Source organism: Electrophorus electricus, chromosome 16 (assembly GCF_041902795.1).
Source record: "Electrophorus electricus isolate QZ-2024a chromosome 16, ASM4190279v1, whole genome shotgun sequence".
In the NCBI taxonomy this organism is placed as follows: Eukaryota; Metazoa; Chordata; class Actinopteri; order Gymnotiformes; family Gymnotidae; genus Electrophorus; species Electrophorus electricus.
The window spans coordinates 2,517,561-2,525,644 of NC_137512.1; the positions used below are offsets into that span (position 1 = coordinate 2,517,561).

Genomic DNA, 8,084 nt, shown 5'->3' on the forward strand with positions numbered 1-8,084 from the left:
GGTACAAACAAAGATCAGGAGAGATACCTCAGGAGGTTGGAAAAATGTTAGAAAAGAGAGATGCTGAAATTTCACCTGAATTTCTCAGTTCAGGATTAAAATTGGAAGGTATCTTGAATGGCATTTCTCTGACAATTCCACATATAAAAGCTGAAGATGAAGGAATGCACTTCTGTGCAATGTCTACCTGAAATACAGTCACATTTTCCACTGGAACATTTTTAGCTGTGACAGGTAATAAACAAATTCTTCTATGTCTTTAATAGTAGAATTTCATGCATTCTCTGCTCTTTCTGAATGATATCGCCTAATAAATTTATCTCAAGTCTGTTGTATTACACAGGTACATATAGATTGTGCTCTATTATATATATCAAATTTTGTGTTTTTTTATATTGCGACTATGTGATTTGTGCATGTAAGGACTACTGACTACACTGTCTGATGTAGTTTACTCCTATTCAAATATAAGACTATTATAAGATTTATAAGTAATGGAATTATTAAAATGCTACAATTAAAATATTATAAAAAGGTACTGTTATTGGTAATTTCTTGTATATTATATTGTATATGTCTAAGGGATCTTAAATAGTCTGTGTTATTTCAAAAAGGGAATCTAGAATTAACAATGTCAGTGGAAATGTGTCAACAGTGGGTCTGAGTAAGTGTTTACATATTTTAGCAAGTGTTTAGCAAGTGTTTACATATTTTAGCAAGTGTTTTATCAATGAAAAAGTCATAAAACAATGCCTTTATTTGTAAATTAAATTTAGTTTACAACACGGCCATGCACTACATTCTGTGCTATTATTAGTATTTACAGAATTCTGTATAGAAGGAACAGAGGAACCCACATACTATAGACAGAATCCAGACATTATAAACACATGTGAACAGGCAAGCCTAGTTATTCCTTTCTATCAATGTATGAAAAATGCATAATACCTAAATCCTTATATAAAATCTACAAAAAACCTGTCCCTTTGTTGAAAACAGGTCCATGCATTAAATGTGCACGTAAATTCAGAGCTAATATTATTATTTTAAGAATAATGTGATATCCGTTTCGCTTATAATTCCTTAATATTTGTTGAGAGTACACTGTTAAGATCTATTTGAATAAAGCGCTCAGAATGGTTCAAACAGAAAGTTATCTAAGGGTTATTTTTTTAATAATATGATTTATGATCTTATCTTGTAACACACACACATTTGGTGCAGTGTTTTCAAAATTCCTATCTTACAGCCTTACTTATGTTGCTTGATATTTTTTCAGATCATGCTGTCCAGAGCTAATCAGAAAAAAATGCCCAGATTGATTAAAATAGCAAGGGTTTTTTTCTACATTTTTTACATATTATCCTATCATACAAACAAGTGTGCACAGTATTTTCAGAATTCCTCTTTTGCAGCAAATAATGATTGTGATTAGTGGTGACACTTGATGATTGTGATGGTGAGGTCGTCAGCACAAAGTAGAGCTTCCTGCCTGAACATTTGTGATCTTATCACGTGTGCTTCTGCTTAGAGTTTTGTTCATTTTTATACCAAAGCCAGTCCTCTGGATCCTGTAGTGATCTTCCTGGGAGCAGCTCTGGGAGTGTGTGTGCTTGTCATTTCTTCTCAATCAGTTTTAATCTGGAAAAGGAGAAACTGTGAACACTGTAGTAATGAGTCTTTATTAACGTTGTGTAGCTAAACCTTCAACAACACCTGAACACAGAAATATTTACTCCTAAATTTTATCTCCAGTTTATCAAGTGTAGTTATTAAACAGACTGGATAGAAGGGAAGTGGGAAGTCATAAATTGCTTTGTCCCACTACAGTGATGCTTCAACAAGGTGCTATGAAAAGGAAGTGCACCAGTCAGGTAATGTGAAAACACATGTATGGCTCAAACCTGCTATAATTTTACCAATTAAGAGTAGGTATATGTACACCTCAATATTTTGTTGATCAAAATTGAGATGTGTAAATGTGGCTGATTAGCAGGGAAAATGTATTCATTCAAATTATTATTTTATTAAGGATTAGATCAATTCAGTGTCATCTCATAAAAGGCACAAGTTCAACAGTGTGATTATTTCTCGTCGACCTATTAGACGAGAACTCTTGAATCACCAGCGTTGCTGCGTGAACGATGTGAGCCGATAACAATGCAACCATCTGTCTTTCCTTGATCTGCTGAACTGGATTTCCTGAGCTGGCTCAGTGAGAAGTGAGAGTCTTTGTCCCAGTGGTTCTGTCAGCTGTTCTTAGTTTTGTTGATGATTCTAGAATGCTTAATCATCAGCCAAACGTTAAAATCCGCACAAGGAAAGACAGGCTTGCTTAATAAAAAACAGGTTGTGCTGAGCGAATTCTGATGAACACAAACTAAAGATAAGAAATTAACAAAAACAAAAACAAACAATATTTAACATGAAACTTGAGTCTGTTTTAATCACTTAGCAAGAGGCTTTTAGCTTAGTTTCTAAGGAACGTTCTGGTTTCGTTGCGCAGATGTTTTGGCTGGTAACTTACAGACTCAGAGCCACATCACCTTCCTTTTCTGCTTCCCTCCCCGTTACATCTCAACTGTCCACCAAACGGGTCTCGAACGTTAATCACGTACATGCAAACAAAGGGGATGCTTTGGTTCAGGCATGTTCAACAGCCTTTGTTATCACGGTAGAAAAAAAAGAAATCCTTTAAGGCATTCAAATAAGGCTCACCACAAATGTATTACAATAAAATAATAAAACAAACAATCATACATTTCTTAATGGTTAACAACTTGTTTACAATAAACAAGAGGTAAGCAGCAGTCTTACCTCTTATGATGAATAATGTCAATTTAAAATGAACAATTAATGAAGAGAATAATAAAAACAATGGACAATTATCAAATAGTAGAAGCAAAAATCACAATTGGAAGATTATATTAAGATAGCCATAGATTAATGGAGTATTATATTAAGATTAAAGCATTTGACATCATTGTAGGCACCAGTAAAAATGTTACGTTATCACTTTGTGAAGCTGTGGGAAAAAAACAAACAATATATATATTTATGTGTGTGTGTGTGTGTGTGTGTGTGTGTGAAATATAATATGTGAAACATAACGAAATATATGAAACATGATATGTGGGATAAAAATAGTTGGTTGTTGTCATGCAGCCTGAACAGTCTACGTCCTTATCTGACTACATTACCCACAAACCCCATGTTAGAGCCCATTCCCCAGATTATTGATTTCACCTGTGTCTTATTTTCCCAAATGTGTCAACCTATTTAAGTTCTGTTTCTACTAAGTGTCTTTGTGAAGGCTTGTTTTGCTTGCCGTATATTTCTGAACTGTTGTTATCATGCATAGATTCCCTGGTTGCTGTCCTTATTATTATTTGGCGTCACTCTATTGCCTGTTACTACTCTGGATTTGTTTGCCTATCATGTGTTTATTGGATGTTGACTTTTGCCTGTTTTTTGACTACACCTTTGGATCACCCTTATTTCTCTTTATGGTGTGTTATACGGCATTCAAGTCTGTCTTTGCTCCACAATTCTGACAGTTGTCCTGTTAAATTAGAGTCTGATGGAAGTTAGGGTCATAGTTCCTTGGGGTATACACAGGCTGTTAGAGGACTGATACATTCCCACATGGGTTTATGATTACATAGGGAAGAGTCAGATGATGAGACAGGAGTGATAATCCCTAAATTAGGGAAGTTTTTATGGCTGTTACTATGTGTTGTGGCACCAGAGGAATACTGGATCCTGAGTGGTAGGAAGGAGGTGAAGATTTCATCAAGCCAAAGTTCTCTCATAGGAACAATCTATCTTCACTACATAACCGTAGGAATCAATCAATTATCTTACAACAGCAGTCTGGTGGTTTTATCCAATTTGTCTTTTAAATCTGTTTTATCTTTTAAATTTGCTCCCACAGGACCACGACACTGAAGAGACTAATTATGCTGCCTTACATTTCGTTAATGGGAAAACCAGACGATGGCAAAAGGGAGGCCAGACTGACCACAATGTATATTCTGAAGTGCTGAACTCTGCTGTTACACATTAATTTGTGAGATCTAAGTCAATTATATAAAATTCTGTACATTATTATTGGTACATTCAGCATTGCAGACTGACTGTCATTTGGAAGCCTATCTTAAAGAACTTAGAGGTGCAGAGCTGAAGGGTCAATGAAATAAGATCAATGAAATGAACGGATCAATGAAATGAGTTTCTCAACACCCTGGGCTCCTACCAAGAGTCTCCAAGTAAAACAATGTATGCAGGTGAATTATACTTTTTAAAATATATTACTGTACTTCTCTAGTGGCAGGGTGTCTGCTTAAATAAGCTGTATTGTTTTGTTTTAGAGTGACATATATTTCTGCTTCTTACATTATTTGCTGTTTGGTTCTGGAAACCCACAACATTAACCTAGTAGATCTGTCTTATTACACAAGCATGTATTTATCCCAGTGTCACAGACTACACATTAAGCCAGTAGAGCTTTCTTATTAGATGAGCATGTGCTTCCTGTAGATAAGGCCCACTCTCTCTCGCTCTCTTTTTTGTGGCTGTCTTTGGACTATAAGAACAGGAAATCCCAAAAATAATGCCATTGAAAGTACTGGAGTTATTTGAAGAAGTTGACATATGTTCCAATGTAATGTTACAGTTCTATTACAGAAGCAAAAGGCCTTTTCAAAAACACTTTCCTAAAAGTGTTGAACCTCTGGGTATTATTTCTTTTTATACAAATGTTTATTACCGGTACTGCCTTTTCTATTAAGTGTGTGTGTGTGTGTGTGTGTGTGTGTGTGTGTGTGTGTGTTTCATGCTTTAGAGAAACTGTTGAGACACAGAGTAAATTTGCCAGTTCATCTATATAATCTCATTTCTATCAAAGATGGCACTACGCAATGACCCACACTTGACAGCTCAAAGATGTTTGAGTAAGTGGATTGTCAGTTCATCATCAAAACATGGTCATAAGTTGAGAAGAGAGGGCAGGAGTTTATCATATTTGCCAGCCAAATAGTTTTTGAAATACTTTTGGTAATTTATTAACATTTAATTATACTTGTCAGCAACCAATTTAAGATTAATGCTGAATTTCCCTTTTAAAAAAACAAATAAACAACAAACAAAATACTTCTTAGATTTGGCAACAATTCAGAACATTGCAACACTTTCAGTATTGTTCACATAAAAATAATATATATTATATAATAATATATATAGTGCATCATAAATTGGTGACAAGACATATCTTGATTTGTGTCAGGAAAAACCTAAAGAATGTATGTGCTTTGTCTTAACTACATAGGGCGCACTCTTTTTAGTCTCGCAGAACATCTCACTGTAGCTCTGGTTTACTGCTGGTTTTTTCATGCTGATGTGTCGTAGTACAGATGTAGTTCACACATTGGAGTAAATGCACTCCGCTGGCATGATGGTGTCCCTTTTTCCAGCTTGGACTTTCCTCTTGGGAAATTGCAAGGCTGCATAATTCAGCACTTCACCATGAGATTCCTGAATATGGAGGGGGGGCACACTGGTATATCTTAAATTGAAGGAGTGAGTATACCAATTTATTAATTTATTACCAGTAGGAAACCCAGAAATACCCAGGATTCTTACTGTAATATAGAGTATTACCTTCCTTATGCAATATACAGCTGAACTTACCAGAACATGTGATGGTCTCACCTCTGACTGAGCTTCTTTAGAAGCTTCTACTGTTTATACAGAAATGGTGAAGTCATAACTGTTTAGATTTTCAGAACCAGAAAGTGTCTGAATGTATTTTCAGATGGAAAGGCACTTACTTTTGCAGTTTTCACATTCCCTTCTCCTCATTATGGAACAAGTTAGGAAGAAAATCAGAATTCCAAAGAAGCCCAAAGCCATTCCCAAACCAAACACTGTGGAGTCCAATGAACTTTTGGAAGCTGTACATTATTATTATTATTATTATTATTATTATTATTATTATTATTGGTAGTAGTAGTAGTAGTAGTGGTAGTGGTGGTACCAGTTATCAGAGTAATGATAAACATTACATTTTGAATTAAAAATAATGGAAAAATACTAAAATGCATAATATCTTACCAGTCTTCTCTGGTGCTGTCATGTTAATGCTGCTTATGTTCACTGTTGATCTGCATGTCACTGAATCATCAGAAGGACTTGGATTAGATATTTCTGAAGCTGTGGTAGACTCATGCACACCTATCAGAATTAGGCCACAAACAGCAAAAGGCCAATAAAGTGAACACAGCTCATTAGATCGGGGCGGGTAAATAAGCATTTTATTTATTTATTTTTTACATTAAACAACATTTTTGTTTATTAAAATGATTTGATACCTTTTGTTATCAAGTAGGTTCCAACTTCGAACACAGGGTATGGTGTTGTAATCCCACAGTAGTACACTGCTTCATCTGATGGAACTGTGTTGAAAATGGTCATTTTGCTGCAATTTGTAGATTTTTCTATGTGGAAACGAGAATTCTTGAATTCATTGTAAAAGGTAGGTTCAGTCATTTTAAACATCCTGGCCACAGTCCGAGGTTGTTTTCCCAGTGGCTGCTTGTACCATACACTTTCTGCATTATTAGACACACAGCAGTGCAGAGATGCAGTGTTTCCAGCTTCCACTCTAATCTTTTTATGCACCTTATAAATATCCAGTGATTTTGTAATGGGCTGGGTTATCCTCTGACCTTGTACTCTACGAGATTCAACAATATCTAGAAGAGCAAATTAAGAGCATTAATTCAGAAAAAGAAATGGTGATGTATCAAGAACTCTTAACTGTGACCTTAAAACGTCTTTAAACTCCATTTGATGCCTGTTGTTGCTCTTTAAATAAATACATTTAAATTAAATGAATAAATTAATGAATTTTAAAAAATGATTAACTCAAAATAATTTACACATTCATACTTAACCATTATAAAATTACTTACAAATATTGATGAGTAAGAAAATGTAACTCAGAAAAGCCATTTTTATTAATATATGTCTCTTAACTAAAGAAAATGGCACTGTTTATAATCCTTGTTTAAGCGCAGAACAGGGTTAAACTTGAAGCAAGATGGGAATTTATATTCCAGGTAGTCTAGATGGAACACGCCCCAAAGTATGACATGGTTTAATCAAACCAATAACATAAAACACACATCTCGCTATCCACCCACGCTGCCTACATGCATGCTTCTAACTATACTTGCGTTTTGCAACAACATAGAAAAGCATGTTTGAAAAGTTAGAGCAAAATGGCACCAGTTATACTCATAATGTGGTCCAAATGTATATATAACATTTGGTGTTGTGACCAACTCGCTGCACTCAGTTTCAATGACCTCTAATAACTGCTTGCTAGAGAAACAAACTTAGTCACTCACCCTCACAACCCTGTTCATCCCTCATCAGTTTGTCACTCGTCACCTTCAACACCGTTCATCACTGCTCGGTCTAGACTGCTAACTGCAAATGGTTTGTCTGGCAGGCCAAATTAAAGTCAGGATTTCCACTGAAGCGCTGGTGGTGTCGTTGGTGCCACAGAGCTTTCAGATGTGTCTGTGTCACTGAGTGTGCTTACAAATATAAAGCCAATGACATTTATATAATTAGACATTGACCACTGGGGAAAATCTGGATGATTGCTGATACCATATGTAGCACATATGCTACACAGTAAATGTACATATACAAGGTAGATGTATTTAATGAATAAGTGCATATATTCAGTTCACTATGCCTGGTACTGAGGCTATTGGCCAATATATTTATACAAGCCTTGGATTTTCAAGATAGAAGCATAAACTTCAATAAATTTCCAATATTTGTAGGTGAGTCATAAGTCAATCAAAACACTGTCTGATTTTGAAGTCAGTCTAAGGCTTTGCCTGGTGTGTAAACATTGCCTCCTACTGGAGCTGCACTGATGTAAATTAATTTAATCTTGTATTCCTTTGGTTTATTTAATGTGAGTCCAGAGTGAATCCAGGGTGTTTCCTGGGGCACTGTTCCACAGCCTTACCCCATCATGCTCATCAAAACAGACTACATGGGTGGAA

At 35.4% G+C, this 8,084-nt stretch overlaps 2 long non-coding RNA genes across 2 annotated transcripts; both read right to left on the minus strand.

Annotated features, from left to right (window-relative positions):
- Positions 1 to 5,123: 5,123 nt before the first annotated feature.
- Positions 5,124 to 5,911, minus strand: LOC145651767 (uncharacterized). Its single transcript, XR_014117730.1, has 3 exons — positions 5,829 to 5,911; positions 5,689 to 5,738; positions 5,124 to 5,532 (listed from the first exon to the last, which is right to left on the minus strand). It is a non-coding gene; the product is annotated as an uncharacterized LOC145651767 (long non-coding RNA).
- LOC145651766 (uncharacterized) lies at positions 5,912 to 7,059 on the minus strand. The gene is made up of 4 exons (XR_014117729.1): positions 6,972 to 7,059; positions 6,369 to 6,752; positions 6,112 to 6,231; positions 5,912 to 5,951 (listed from the first exon to the last, which is right to left on the minus strand). It is a non-coding gene; the product is annotated as an uncharacterized LOC145651766 (long non-coding RNA).
- Positions 7,060 to 8,084: the final 1,025 nt, after the last annotated feature.